General features: G+C 46.8%; 1 long non-coding RNA gene across 1 annotated transcript; it reads left to right on the top strand.

Annotated features, from left to right (window-relative positions):
* The first annotated feature begins 5,632 nt into the window (after nt 1–5,632).
* LOC144819711 (uncharacterized) lies at nt 5,633–6,044 on the top strand. Its single transcript, XR_013607528.1, has 3 exons — nt 5,633–5,723; nt 5,803–5,889; nt 5,975–6,044. It is a non-coding gene; the product is annotated as an uncharacterized LOC144819711 (long non-coding RNA).
* The last annotated feature ends 8,116 nt before the right edge of the window (nt 6,045–14,160 follow it).

Raw genomic sequence — 14,160 nt, 5'->3', positions numbered from 1 at the left:
GCTCTGCCAGTGCCTGTGCTCTGACTCATTAGAATGTTGGAGTCTGATGATGCCTTGGAATGTTGGGACTGAGGGAGGCAGAGTGACAGTTGGTCATGGGTTGAGCAGCTGACAGGCAGCTCCTGGTGGGGCTCTAATCTACCACATATCTACATGATGTCCTGTACCTTGCAACCCGTTATCTTCATGAATAAAATCATCTTGAAATACTACCTTCATGAGTGGACCTTCTTCACTACAGCTTCCTTCTTTAACAGTGTTTTTTCTACATCGGCAGAACTCTGTTGTTGGTTGATTGTAAACAATACTGACCATCTAAAGTCATTTTCTCCATGTTGTTTATCCATGAAATGATCCACCATCGGTGCGGATAAGACTTTGTTCTTAATACGTGATCGATGCTGGGTTATTCGTGTGTTTACTTGCTGATTGGTTTTACCAATATAGAGTTTTGGACACGGGCGCATAATTATGTACACAACATTGCGTGTTCGACAATTTGAGAAACCAACATGTTTCCATTTTCCATTATTATGTTGGAACTCTTTGCCCTCGATCGTACTCGCACAGAAAACACAATTTCCGCACTTATGGTGCCCTTCAACGGGTTTCATACCCCATTGTGACAATAAGTCGCTTTTCATTTTAGGCAAGGCTATATCGGCTCGCACAACCTGTTGGCCGATGTTTCTGTTTTTCCAGTACGCGAAAAGGGGACGAGGAAAAGGGCATTCTAAGTTTTCCAAAAGATGCCAGTTTCTTAATACCATCTGTCTCAACTTATGGGTATCGGGACCAAAAGTTCTGCCGATGTAGAAAAAACACTGTTAAAGAAGGAAGCGTATTTAATTTTGAAGTTTGATAGCGCAATGACTGAGCTAAATGTCCTGTCCGAAATATCAAGATTATAAGCGCAAACTGTCCCTACTGATGGCACGAGTGCAACCCATTGTATTGACTATGCGCGGTAGACCACATTCTAAGATGGTCGCCACGTTTGACATCCAATCTGAGCCAGTATAAATATACACTAAAAGATGGCCGCCGTACCGAGAGATTGAACCAGTGGTCCCCGGTCTGCCAAACGAACAGGTAAGATGCACGAATTGACTAAGGAACTTGTTGGAAATTCTTTGTAATTAGATCCGTTTTTCTAAAACAACCCCTGTTTGCGTATAGGAATTTAAAATACAATGGCCCCTCGTGGAGGAAGCTACATAATCTGGTTTAAAAACTAGACGAGAAGCGTGGAATGCACGTTTACAGAGTAATCAGGTATGCCTTTTCTAGCACGAGTGAGTGCGGAACAGAACGATGATAAGAGACTGAAAATATGCTTTGTGGCTTGCAGGATTGTATGACCAAAATTGATATTGATCAAGGTGCGAGCCCAAACGAGTATAAAAAAGTGTCTACATTAAACGGAAGGCACGTGCAGGTATGTCTAAGATCGGCTTAAACATCTCGGGCACCGAGCTACTCGCCCCTACAAGTAGTGATGATGTTTCCCACTTGTATTGTAGGTAGCATGCCAGAAGAATGACTAAATATTAAGTGACCCTGTGGACCGGCAAAAGCTGGAGAACAGGTAATTTTGAGTGCCAAAAAACAAATGGGAAAACTATTAGGAAGGATAGAGAACTAAAACAAAGCTATTTTTTATGTATATTTCACAGACAAACAAAAAAGACAAAGCCCTGATGAGAACCCGAAAACTGATGTCATAGGGTTCGAAACGCGTCGGCATATTGAAAAGAGATTGACTTTGAATGTCCAGTAGACCAATGAATTTATTTGTGGTCGTGAGAAATCTTTTTGTTTCCTGAATTTTTTGTTTCACATTAGCTTGTGGTAGACGGACTATTCAGTGCAACGCGACGTAGTATTGTCATTGGTGTTATTAAATAACACCCCCCATAATTGATGTTTGCTGATGAAAATTGACTATAAATTGTACTTATATGTATTGTGGAATCGTATTGTATATATGTGGATTTGTAATGTATTTGTGTGTTAAAGTGTATAGTGTTTTTTCTTAGATATTGATGAAAATGAAAATAATTTAAAAACAATGAAATAAAAAGGTATGAATAAATGGTACCTTACAAACTTAATTGATATTAGTTTGCGTTGCTCAATTTTGAGACATAAAAGAAAATGTGCAGCTGCTAATTTTGTGTATAGTTGGAATGTAATAAGGGTCCAACCAACTGCATGTCTCAGGACCTAACTCCTTACTTCAAAAAGTCTTGAGCGGGCGAACACCCGCGAGAGTTTTAAGGGCACCCGATCTTGTCGCGTTCTGTCAATAGATTGAATTGATCACGTGGGGAGCTGTGAGTCCTCCCCAGGAATGGCTGAGAAAGACACTCTATCGTTTACTGAGAGCCATATACAGAACCTAATAGCCTCTTCCCCATTTGTAAATGTCACATTAAGCACTTCTGCCCAACAGCAAAACGAGTCAGATAAACTGGTAAGACTGAGTAAGAAACATATTAGGACTGAGCTCCATGGCCACTTCCTCCTAAAGCATCTGGTGGGAGGTACAATGCCATGGGGGCTCCAAGTTAAAAATACACCAGTGATATTCACAGAGGATGTAGAATACAGAAAAGGATTCAGCTGTATAAATACAAAGTGTAGCCGTGATCTAATGGCACACACAATAGAAACAGCACAAAGACTCTGTGTTAAAGAACTTCAAGAAATAGAGGACCTAACCCAAGCTATTAGAAATAGCGAGGTAGTCCCAGATGCTAAAGCTCTCTTAGAGAAAATCAAGAAAGAGATTTTATCATTTAAAGACATCACTATTAATAACAAGACTGCACAATACGAAAGAGATTCCAAGTCATTCACTCTGGAAAAGGCATACCCCTTCCTAAAGGACGAATACTATACGCAACCAGACTCCAGGGGGGCCCTATATAATTACCAGGGTAGATCTAGATATAGATTCAAAACTTTCTCCGAGACTTCATCGTCCGATTCATCGGGATCAGAGACACGAGGCAACACTAATAAAAAACAGGTCTCTTTTTTAGAGAAAGGTCCACAACCAAAAGGAAGGTTCAAACCACAATGGGAGATGCGAACCAGAGGGACTATTACAAATCGTAGGGAGCCCAACCACGGTAGTAAACCTATCCCCTAAGATATTGACGAAAGACGAGGAGTCTGTATTAAATCTTGGACTCAAATTTGTCCCAAGTCACTACACTGATTTTACAAAAACCAAACTTGAAATGATTGAGTTTTGTCGAAAGATAAGATTGAAGGTCTTTTTTTCTAATCAACCACCAAACCCAGACAATGAAACAACGGGTCTACGAAATAGATCAAGTTTTGTACCTAGCCAGAACATTCCCAAACAGGTTCACGCCTTCGAACAAATAATGTTGTCATCAATAAACAAACTAGAAAAGAGAAAAAAATATGTGCAACAGAATATCAGTAACGGCCAAAGAGCTGCGCTCAAAAATCTTAAAGATGACTCTACAATTGTAGTAAAACAGGCCGATTAAAGGCGGTGCGGTAGTGCTCTGACCCAGGGACAAATATATAGCTGAGGCACTCTCTCAAGTTGAAAATCAAGTGTGGTATAGGAAATTACAGGAAGATCCTGTCAAAGAAATTCAAGGGACAATTCCTGAAATCATCAGGCTAGGGAGAGAAGAAGGCTTTGTGGGCCCCAAAGAGAGTGAGTACTTGGTCAAGAAATTCCCGAGAACTCCGATCTTATATTTCCTCCCAAAATTTCATAAAAACCTAAGAGATCCCCCAGGACGGCCCATCGTTTCTGGGTGTGACTCTTGCTTGGAGCCAATTGCTAAATATGTGGATTTTTTTCTAAAGCCTTTTATCAGTACAGTAAAATCATATCTAAGAGACACTACCGACTTTTTACTTAAAGTCGAGAAAACTGAGTTTGACCCCAACTTCCAACTTATGGTAACAATGCACGTGACGTCCTTGTATACCCAGATACCTCAGGACGAAGCACTAGAGGTAATGGAGCTCTACTTAGAAGCTCGAGAGAGACCACACAGGGTCCCCATGACATTCATTCTACGGCTAGCGGAACTAACCTTAAAAAGGAACTACTTCAGATTTAACGACCAGTTCTTTATGCAAATAAAGGGGACTGCGATGGGATGCCCTTATGCCCCAGAGATGGCAGTGTTATTTATTGCAGAGTATGAAAAAAGATTTGTTGATAACAATAACCCATTTAAAGGACACATAAAACAGTGGTTCCGCTACATCGACGACATGTGGCTCCTGTGGCAGGGGAGCCACACCGAACTGATGGAGTTCCACGTGTGGTTAAACGCGAAACACCAAGACATCAAATTCTCCATTGAATCCAGCTGTGCCAAAATGACATTTTTGGACGTTGAAATTACATGTTCAGACGGGCTCCTCAAATCTTCTTTATTTAAGAAAAAGACTGACAGGAATACAATTTTGCACCACCAGAGTGCGCACCCAAGGAATCTAAAGGCCAATTTGCCATACGGCCAACTACTCCGAATAAGGAGAAACTGTACGGAAGTGGCGGACTTCGAACAGCACGCACAGAGGTTCTGTGGTGAAATGAAATACAGAGGATACCCAAAAAAACTGCTCAAACACTCTTACAAGAGGGCGCGATATACGCCCCGAGAGTGTTTATCGGAGAAAAAAGAAAAGGAAGGACTGGACAGGTTGGTCTGTGTAACCACATTTGGTCCCGATACCCATAAGTTGAGACAGATGGTATTAAGAAACTAGCATCTTTTGGAAAACTTAGAATGCCCTTTTCCTCGTCCCCTTTTCGCGTACAGGAAAAACAGAAACATCGGCCAACAGGTTGTGCGAGCCGATATAGCCTTGCCTAAAATGAAAAGTGACTTATTGTCACAATGGGGTATGAAACCCGTTGAAGGGCGCCATAAGTGCGGAAATTGTGTTTCCTGTGCGAGTACGATCGAGGGCAAAGAGTTCCAACATAATAATGGAAAATGGAAACATGTTGGTTTCTCAAATTGTTGAACACGCACTGTCGTGTACATAATTATGTGCCCGTGTCCAAAACTCTATATTGGTAAAACCAATCAGCAAGTAAACACACGAATAACCCAGCATCGATCACGTATTAAGAACAAAGTCTTATCCGCACCGATGGTGGATCATTTCATGGATAAACAACATGGAGAAAATGACTTTAGATGGTCAGTATTGTTTACAATCAACCAACAACAAAGTTCTGCCGATGTAGAAAAAACACTGTTAAAGGAAGGAAGCGTATTTAATTTTGAAGATTGATAGCGCAATGACTGGGCTAAATGCCCTGTCCGAAATATCAAGATTATAAGCGCAAACTGTCCCTAATGATGGCACGAGTGCAACCCATTGTATTGACTATGCACGGTAGACCACATTCTAAGATGGCCGCCACGTTTGACATCCAATCTGAGCCAGTATAAATATACACTAAAAGATGGCCGCCGTACCGAGAGATTGAACCAGTGGTCCCCGGTCTGCCGAACGAACAGGTAAGATGCACGAATTGACTAAGGAACTTGTTGGAAATTCTTTGTAATTAGATCAGTTTTTCTAAAACAACCCCTGTTTGCGTATAGGAATTGAAAATACAATGGCCCCTCGAGGAGGAAGCTACATAATCTGGTTTAAAAACTAGACGAGAAGCGTGGAATGCACGTTTACAGAGTAATCAGGTATGCCTTTTCTAGCGCGAGTGAGTGCGGAACAGAACGATGATAAGAGACTGAAAATATGCTTTGTGGCGGCTTGCAGGATTGTATGACCAAAATTGATATGGATCAAGGTGCGAGATCAAACGAGTATAAAGAAGTGTCTACATTAAACGGAAGACACGTGCAGGTATGTCTAAGATCGGCTTAAACATCTCGGGCACCGAGCTACTCGCCCCTACAAGTAGTGATGATGTTTCCCACTTGTATTGTAGGTAGCATGCCAGAAGAATGACTAAATATTAAGTGACCCTGTGGACCGGCAAAAGCTGGAGGACAGGTAATTTTGAGGGCCAAAAAACAAATGGGAAAACTATTAGGAAGGATAGAGAACTAAAACGAAGCTGTTTTTTATGTATATTTCACAGACAAACAAAAAAGACAAAGCCCTGATGAGAACCCGAAAACTGATGTCATAGGATTCGAAACGCGTCGGCATATTGAAAAGAGATTGACTTTGAATGTCCAGTAGACCAATGAATTTATTTGTGGTCGTGAGAAATCTTTTTGTTTCCTGAATTTTTTGTTTCACATTAGCTTGTGGTAGACGGACTATTCAGTGCAACGCGACGTAGTATTGTCATTGGTGTTATTAAATAACACCCCCCATAATTGATGTTTGCTGATGAAAATTGACTAAAAATTGTACGTATATGTATTGTGGAATCGTATTGTATATATGTGGATTTGTAATGTATTTGTGTGTTAAAGTGTATAGTGTTTTTTCTTAGATATTGATGAAAATGAAAATAATTTTAAAACAATGAAATAAAAAGGTATGAATAAATGGTACCTTACAAACTTAATTGATATTAGTTTGTGTTGCTGAATTTTGAGACATAAAAGAAAATGTGCAGCTGGTACTTTTGTGTATAGTTGGAACTTCTGGGAGCGTGGCAGGCCGAGCGTGTCTGGACAGAAAGACCGCTGGATTCTGGGTGCCTGGCTGATACTCCACGGTAAATTGGAACTCCTGAAGTTGCAATATCCACTTTTCAATGTTCGGAGGAGGGCGAGATGAGGAACCCTGAAACAGGGGGATCAGTGATTTGTGGTCGGTGATGACTTTGAACGGGTGGCCATACAGGTATATGTAAAAATGCTGGCAGCTCCACAAGATGGCAATTGCTTCTTTTTCTGTCTGGGAGTATCATTGCTCCGTAGGCGTGAGCGTCCGGCTGGCGTAGGCCACCGGGGCCCATTCTCCACATGTCTGACGCTGGGCCAAGACCGCACTGAGGCCCGTGGGGCTGGCGTCTACCACGAGCTGGGAGTCTCTGTTGGGGTCGAAGTACACCAGAGTGGTGTCCGCTGACAGGGCTGCCTTTCTGCGCTTGAATGATTCATCGTGCTCTTGCTCTCACGTCCATGGGCTGGTGACCTTCATTAAGTCTCTGAGAGGGCCTGTGAGGTCAGACAGATACTTGAAGAAACGCCCACAGTATGTCACCATACCTAAACAAGCATTTACAATGCAATGGTTTCGCCTTTTGAAAAGTTTGAGCTATTGGCATTGTAAATGACAAAATTTGTATTTATGTGTTGGTTTTGAAAACAGATAAATAAATGGCATTGTCATTTACAATGCCAATAGTTTAATCTCTGGCAAATGCCACACAAAACACACAGACCCACACACACACACAGACCCACACACAGACCCACACACACCAACAGAGCCCCCCCCACACACACACACACACAGAGAGAGCCACACACACACACAGAGCCACACACACAGAGCCACACACACAGAGCCACACACACAGAGCCACACACACAGAGCCACACACACACAGACCCACACACACACAGATCCACACACACACAGACCCACACACACACTGTTTACAGACACCAAAGAAGGCCCGGCGTCCCCCTGGGCGGGAATACGTAGAGGTTCTTCCCGCTCTCTTGTTCCCCCTGGAGCATCCGTTAGTTTACAACCACCATGCTGTGACATGCCCCTGCCACTCATGTCTCCACAGTTCCAATTAGCTGATTTGGGCAGCGCCAGCCAGGCAGTTCTTGATGTTATTGACTTTTTGTTCTAGTTTATGATGAATACATTGGCTACTCCTTTACAAAACAAAGTGATTAAGGTCCTATCCTTTCCTTATTTCCTTTTAATTGATACCCCACTATACCCTCCATAGGAGCAGTGTGAACTGCTACCAAACTTTAATTCATGTCAATACATTGAGTTGTGTTCGTTCACCCACTGCATGAAAATAATTAGTACTGTATCCTGTCCCATATGTAGAGGATTCATGATTAAAAATGCCAAAAAATAAATTTTTAAAAATCAGTGTGGTGCTTTGCCAATGCTTGTTGATGGTGTTTTTGTATAGTGCAAGGTCGATGACAATGGCAACGGTCTCCTGGCTGATTCTATGATTCGGTTCTTTGGCGCGTCTATTTCAGAGAGCTGTTGAACCAGCCAGTGTAATCCGTGCTGCTGAGGGCACCCTAGGGAGACTGAAAGGCTGGTGTTATTGACAATGTGTGACGCCTTCTGAAGCGGTGGGGTGTGGCAGTGCTGACATGTGCTACTGTGAGACAGAAGCAGCCAGCCAGCTAATACGTTCGTGTTATCATGGTCATGATCCATGCTTGTTAGTGATTAAAGAACAAGTATGAATTTAATATACTTCTAAACTCTTATCCTGACTTGGATTTGCCCAAGAGCTTCACAAAGGCAATCTCTTTTCGGCAGAAAAGCCAGTGATTGACTCTGCCCCAGCCCTTCAGACCTTATGGCGACAGTGGCCTGCTGAAAAGTTGCCAAATGTACCCATGTGTCTGTCATAAAAAGTGACTGACCCGGTTCCATTTCTGCCAGCCTTTCAAGGGTGTCAGGCTTTTTTTTTTTTTTGATTTCTGTAATTTTTTATTGTATATAAAAAAATATATATTTACATGGAGCATACATGAGTGGCGGAAAGAAGGAGGAAAAAAGAAAAAGAAAAAGAAGAAGGCGCCGGGGGGGGGGGGGGGTGCAGCAAATATAGTCCTGCAATAGTTCGTTCCTTGCCATGGTGCGTAGGTTGGATAGTTCAACTAGTCCCAAAAAAGAAGAAGTCCGTATTCCGAGTTTTGGCGTTGTCTTCTTTCCCCCCTTTGCGCTGCCTGGTGAGTATAAAGCCCCGGACGATAGAGAGGATAGAGAGGGATAGAGGTAGGAATGGAGATAGGAGAGTGTTCTTCCTCGCAGGTTTCTTTTATTAGAGTGTGGGTCCCTATCGTGTGTCCCTTGATGGCTATCTGGTGTCCAGTGTCTGCGCCTAGGGGGGTTTATGTGATGAAAGGTAGAGGTCTAGGGACCTCCATATGTTTGATTGTCTGTGTGTTTTCGGTGAGTGTTTCGCTGTAATGTTATCTGCCCCTCTTAGGAATGTGACCCGGGTGTCAGGCTTTTTAAAAAGTCTACAATTTACCATTTTTGGTCGGTCCGCCATTGAGCCGACAGGAGTGCGGCGCATGAACGGGCAACACATTTAAAATACATATTTCATACTCTCGATTTCCTGCTAGAAAGCTGCATTTATTGCCCCAGCTGTACTCGTGTGGTCTTAAGTCCTTATGTATCGCAACTGGTTCTTTTGTAAAGCGCTCTGACACATTCGGGTAATGTTCGCGCTATAGAAAATTGCATTAAATAAAAAAATTACATTTAACAAAAAAAGAGCGGCATCAGCCCGCCAGGTAACCAAAGTCTGACTTCTAGCTCTAGTCATCCCATCTCAGAGCCCTGCTTTCATTTTCCATGAAAATCTTGCGATGCTTCGAGCCAGCGTGTGTTAAGTAGGTGCATGCCAACACGGGGGCATATCAGATTCTTCGCAGCCTGGCACCAACACCTGGGTGGGGCGCATGAGCTCATTGAAAATCCACTGAACTAGGCAAGCCTGGGAACTGAAGGCAGGGCCTATGGGGGCAGGGACAGGGGTGTAGCTTTGCCACGTGACACCGAGGGTCGGAGATGCAATCGTGGACCCAAGTTCAACGCGCCTAATGCATTATGGGAGTGGTAGTTTTAATTCATGACTCTTACGCATATTTTATTTAAGTAGTACAATAAACATAAAAGTTCTGTCTACCGACAGGGCTTATTGTACTAAATGGTCGTGAGGTACACAGTACAAAAGCTTTCCAAAGTGGGAGCGCAGAAGCGGAATCAAGCCACCCCCGTTACCGTGGACTCATCCAGTAATCCTCGCGCTCGGTGCTCGCTGTCTTCAATCAATGCCTCTCTATTTTTATCACAGGTATTTACTTCCTCCCACATACAGTGTAATCTGCGGATCACTGTTTGTGGAGGGTGACGCAATCAGGCACTCCCTGCGAGCCAGCCACACCACACGTTATCACGCGATACACATAACCAGTGCTGAACAGCAGGCACAGCCCAGCGGGAATCCACCGGGGGCAGAGAAGGAATTCAATATCACGCCAGAGTAGAGGGGCAAAAAAGCATGTGAAAGACACCTGGCCTTACTAGAGACTGGGCGTTAATTGAGACTGGAACTTACTAGAGACTTGACCGAGCCTAACTAGAGATCTAACCTAAAGAGGAACTTAATCCTACTAGAGACAGGGTATTAGTAGAGACCGGGCATTAGCAGAGCCTGGGCATTAGTAGAGACTGGCCATTAGTAGAGACCGGGCATTAGCAGAGACTGGGAATTAACAAAGTCTGGGCATTAGTAGAGAACGGTCATTAGCAGTGACTGGGCATTAACAGAGGCTGGGCATTAGTAGAGACCAGGTTATACTAGACACGGACAGCGGGAGTGGGGACGGGCTCACGGACAGCGGGAGGGGGGACGGGCTCACGGACAGCGGGAGGGGGGACGGGCACATGGACAGCGAGAGGGGGGACGGGCACATGGACAGCGGGAGGGGGGACGGGCTCACGGACAGCGGGAGGGGGCGGGAACGGGATAAAAAGTAGTCAAATATGCCGCTTACCTGCTAGCAACTCTTGGAAAGTGAAATCGCGCAGCCCACTCCTGCAAAGCACACGTTGGAAATGAAACAAACATGGCGAGACAAAAAAAAAAAATAACATCCGCCCACCGCCGGAATGACGTCACAAAGGGGCGGGATGAGAAAAATTTGACGGAACGCCCACGAATCGCCTCGCACAATGAGGGACGCCTCTCTCTTCCAATGGCTAGCCTCCATTTATGGAGCTAGCCAATGGAACAGAGAGGCGGAACAAAGCCCCAGACTGTTCTCAAAAGATTTCGCCTGCGCGAACGCTGCTGCGCAGCGGATCGCCAGGCGAAACCTAAAAACTGCGGACCCCGGATATGGAGGTGGGGGCTGGTGCGTCTTGCATATCTTTCACTTTGTTTGGGTCCGGGCCAATGCCTTTGTCGGAGAACCTGTAGCCGAAGAAGCTGATGTCCCCTAGCAAGAAATCACACTACTCACTGGGTCGCGTGAGCCCGCAGTCTCTGAGGTGTGCAAAGACGGCTTGGAGGCGGAGGAGATGTTCTTCTAGTGTTGGGGCATGCACCAGGATATCGTCGCTCACATTGAGCACACCCTCTAGCCCCTGGAGGACATTCTTCATGATGTTCTACAATACTTCTGCCGAGCTGGAGAAGTCAAAGTTAAGCGTGTGTACCTTTAGAGCCATGGGCGGGTCGAAAATGTGGTGATGGGGCTGGAGTCTGGCTGTAGAGGTATCTGGTGGTAACCCGAGCGTAGGTCCATCTTTGAGAACCACTTGGATCCCGCCAGCTCGCCGATAATATCGTCCACCGTTGGTGTGAGGTGGTGTTCTCGCTTTCTTGACAAGCTCGGAATGCGCATGTCCACGCAGATGCGCTCGGCGTCCAGTTGCTTTGGTTTTTTTGCCACGACAATGGGCGATACCCATGGTGTTGGTCCGCTCAACCGTTCGATGATGCCTGTTCTTTCGAGCCCCCGCAGCTCAGCCTCCACCTTTGGCGCAGGTGGAATGCAATCCGCCGGTGTCGGGGGGCAATTGGGGCCACTGACTTGTCGATGTGCAGCCGGATAGCCGGCCCTTTCAAACAACCAATTCCTTCGAATAGCCCCGTGAAGTCCTGGAGAATGCGGTCTAGGTTGTGGGCATGCACATTGAAGGCGAAATGGATCAGGTTGAGGATTTGTGCTGTGCGGCAGCTGAGGAGGAACCCTGACCCCTCCTGTGATACGTAGACTGTAGCCTGCTGGTGGCTGCCCTCATGAGAGAGATCCGCTTGGAAGACGCCGCGCAGCTTCAGGGGTGCATGGGTGCCAAAGGCATACACTTCTAAGTTAGTGTGGTGGAGCGCTGGAGGATTAGAAAAACCCTGGTAGACACCCTCAGCCATAAGGTTGATGGTGGCTCTGTTGTCGATGAGTGCGGCGACGGAGTGATCCTGTACTTTAATGGTGCAGATGGGTGCGGACTGTTGGGCGGCTGTGAGTGTGTTCAGCATTCGTACCACATGGACTGTGGCCACATCGTCTTCGTCCATGTCGGGGGCCTCACCCAGATGCGGTTCGATGGCGCGCACCTGCTTCTGTGGGCTGCCTTCTCTATGATGTGCGCATACTTTTGAGAAGTGATTCAACTTGCCACATGTGCTGCAGGTTTTGCCGTTGACTGGACAGGGTCCGTTATGCGGGTATGGGTCTCCGCAACATCCACACGGATGATTCTGTGGGCTCTGCCTGGTGAGTGACGATGTCGGCATGGAAGGTTTCGTCCGGGTCTCCCGCACATCGGTGCTTATTGCATTCACAGGCTCCTCTTTGACAGCGGTCGTTGAGGCGGGGTCCATATGGGCTGCCCTTGCTTTGGACAGTTCCTTGGAACGCCCCAGCGTCAGGATGTCCCTCAAGGGCATGTTGTGCTCCTGTAGGACGCGCTCGCGGAGTTTGGACGAGACGCACTCTTGGATAAACTGTACTCGGATCTCATCCTTCTCATCAGGTGCTGGCAAGATCCTTAAGGCACGCATAGAAGACATCGACAGACTCATCTGGCAGCCTAGCTTGGCAGAGGAGGAACCGTCCGTAGTCTGGATTGGCATACGGTTCGAAGTGCGCTGCGATGGTTTCCCGCATGGAGGCGTAGTTCTGTCGGGGTCCACCTTCTCGGATGGTCTTGAAGATCTTGTGTATGTGTGCGCCTCCCAGGGGAAGGAGCATAGGACGTCTGTGTGGCACCGGGATGTCTGATGCGTCGAAGTAGGTTTCCAGGCGCTCTACCCATGCTTTCCAGCGTGCTGCCTGAGATGGAGGAGGGCCGGTGACTGTGAAGGGTTCCAAAGGCGGGATGGATGTCATAGCGGGTCAGTGCGGTGGCGGGCAGTGGGCTGCGTGCCGTGTCGCGGTGGGCCTGGGAGTCCAGCGTAAGAGCAGAAGCCGAGGTGCTGGCTTGGGCATGCAGTCTGGAGTGGGACAACAGTCTGGTTGATTGAGGGTTCCGGAGAGACCAGGGCCTTAGAGAGGACTGTGCAGAGCAAGTGGAGGCTGTCGCAGGGTCCTGCGTCGTGTGGGCGGTATTGCGCTGCAATGGCGGAGCAGGCCGCCGGCGGAGTGCTGTACAGCACGTGTAGAGACACCCGGGAAGGAGCGTTAACGCCCGCCCAGCGGTGCACCAAGGGTCAGCAGGGGATGCTGTGGCGTTAGGCTGGCGGAAAGTGGAGCAGTCGATGGGCTGTGCACACGCCACTCGGGTGTAGCAGCCGGGCGGGCACTCACCGCGTGGATGACGTAGTCAGCCGTAGAGCAGCCACTGACCGGGAGAAGCAGGCGCGCTGGGCACCGCTGCAGCAGGGTAGCGACCAGGAGAGAGGGAGCACCACCAGGTGAGGGCAGCTTCCCCCGTCGCTAGTCGTGCTGCAGGGAGGCGGCTGGGCGGGTCCTGGGTGCTTGTGCCTTTTGCGGGCTCTCAGTGGTGGCCGTGGGCCGTAGCCACCCCGTCGCCAGTGTGGTATTGTGCAATGGACACCAGGCCTCATGGTATGGGGCCTCAGGCAGGTCCGCAAAAGACTCAGGCTGCACGCGTGTAAGTAGTGGCCAGATACCTAACCACACCCGGAGCCCCGGGCTCTTTATTAACTTCCCACACAATGCACTGGCGTACGCCAGTCCAGCCCATTACCTTACGCACAGGGGGGAAAATGACATGAGCAGTTCACGCAGGGCGGGAAGATCTGGTTTCTTCTAAATGCCCCACAACATTACACCCTTAACACAGCACTCTGTACAGAGCACTCCTCTGGTGTCGCTGTTTGCTACAATAAAGTACATGTAAATCTACTCGCAGCATGCTCTTCTGTTCCTGTTGCCTTTTCCGGCACTTTACACAGAACAACAACCACCATGTCACATTTATCCACACATTCCAATAGACCAGATTCAGGCGGGAGAC

Source organism: Lissotriton helveticus, chromosome 2_1 (assembly GCF_964261635.1).
Source record: "Lissotriton helveticus chromosome 2_1, aLisHel1.1, whole genome shotgun sequence".
NCBI classification, from domain to species: Eukaryota; Metazoa; Chordata; class Amphibia; order Caudata; family Salamandridae; genus Lissotriton; species Lissotriton helveticus.
Note: the sequence above shows the minus strand (reverse complement) of the source record. Positions and strands in the feature narration are given on the sequence as shown.